Source organism: Panthera tigris, chromosome E1 (assembly GCF_018350195.1).
Source record: "Panthera tigris isolate Pti1 chromosome E1, P.tigris_Pti1_mat1.1, whole genome shotgun sequence".
Taxonomy (NCBI): Eukaryota; Metazoa; Chordata; class Mammalia; order Carnivora; family Felidae; genus Panthera; species Panthera tigris.
The window spans coordinates 11,914,969-11,916,575 of record NC_056673.1 but is presented as its reverse complement, the minus strand read 5'-3'; positions in this window follow the sequence as shown (position 1 = coordinate 11,916,575).

Sequence of the window (1,607 nt, the reverse complement as noted above, 5' to 3'; positions counted from 1 at the left end):
GGACGTCACTTCCGCCGGCTCAAGCACCGCGAGATCTCACCTACCTGGGGGCCAGTTACTGTTTCCATGGAAACAGCTCCGCTACTCACCGTAGCCGGAAGTTGGCTTTCTTTTCCTTCGCTTTTTGTGCCCTTCCCTTGTGAAATTCCTCCTGCTGTTTAGTGGGCCTGTGAGCAAAGGAAGACGCTAAACTCATAATTAGGCGCATATTTCCCGGATTTTGCTTGGAATGACCGTCCCGTTTTCCACCTAGCCAAATCCTTCACGCCTGGCTTAATTGCCACCTCTTCCACGAGGCTTTTCCTGTAATGAAGACTGGAGCCAGGCAGGCTGCCTGGATTCAGATCCCTTTCCTACTACTTAGTAGCTGCGTGAATTTGGACAAGTTTACTTGGCCGTCCCCTGCCTTGTATTACCCATCTGTAAGATTCTTACAATAACCTCAATCACCAAAACAGAACAGTGCGCAGCACATAGTGAGGACTGCATTTTCATTCAGGTATATGCTGAACGAATTGATTTCCCCATTTGAAATTGATCTGTCCTACTTCCAGTCGACTCCCAAAACACTTTGTTCCTCTCATATAGCTACTTCCACTCTGTCGCAGAAAATTGTCTCCAAAGTCCATACCATACCCATTGGTCTTAACTGGCCTGGAGTCCCTTAAATTGAAGCATCTTTCTTACTCATTCCTGTATCTTCTAAGGGCTTACCACGGGATCTGGTCCATAGTGGGGACTGAGCAAATTAGTGTACATTTTGAATTTCATCCAACATATTTATTGAGCATTTACAATGTGCTCTGCTAGGTGTGTAAAAACAGTCACGCTCCTTCTTCCCTGAGGATAATGAACAGATAAAGACCCCGAAAAAAGCAGTTGTGCTCTGAAGGAATGGAACAAAGTTCTGTAGGATCATGCAACAGAGGAAACTGACCTCGCCTGGGAACAATTGGAAAGACTTTCTTGAAGAAATGACATAAGCTGAGCTCTGAAGAAAGAGTAGGAGTTAGTAAGGTAAGGGGGAAGGAATTTTCCTGAGAGAACAGCCGTGGTGGGAGGGAGTTTGCTATCTGAGATTGAGGAATTGAAAATAGATCAGGATGGTTGGAGAGCAGTGGTATGAGATGGGGCTGTGAGGTAGGCAGGGACCACATCAAGTCAGCTGTGTTAAAGATACTAGACTTTTCCTTGAGAAGATGGGGAAACTGCTGAGAGTTTTATGTAAGTGAGTAGCATCATTGGGTTTGCACTTAGAAAATGTTGTCATGGATGACTTTAAAGAGACATTTAAGAAGATATTATAGTAGTCAACAAGAAATATAATAATAATAATAATAATAATAATTGTATATTGAAAAAGTAGATTGAAATAGATTGGTGAATTTGGGATATGCTTAGATGAATGACTTTAACACTTGTACTCTAAGATGGAAATGCCCCTGAATGTTCTATGGCAGCACTTGACCCTGAATCTTTGATCTTTGGCAACACATAAGACAGATATTTTGACTTAGGGGACACACTTCTACGGATATACATGGATTTGAATGAAAGCTGAAAAACATTGTGGAGTAGAGCGCTATAGTAATTCAAAACAGCCACAG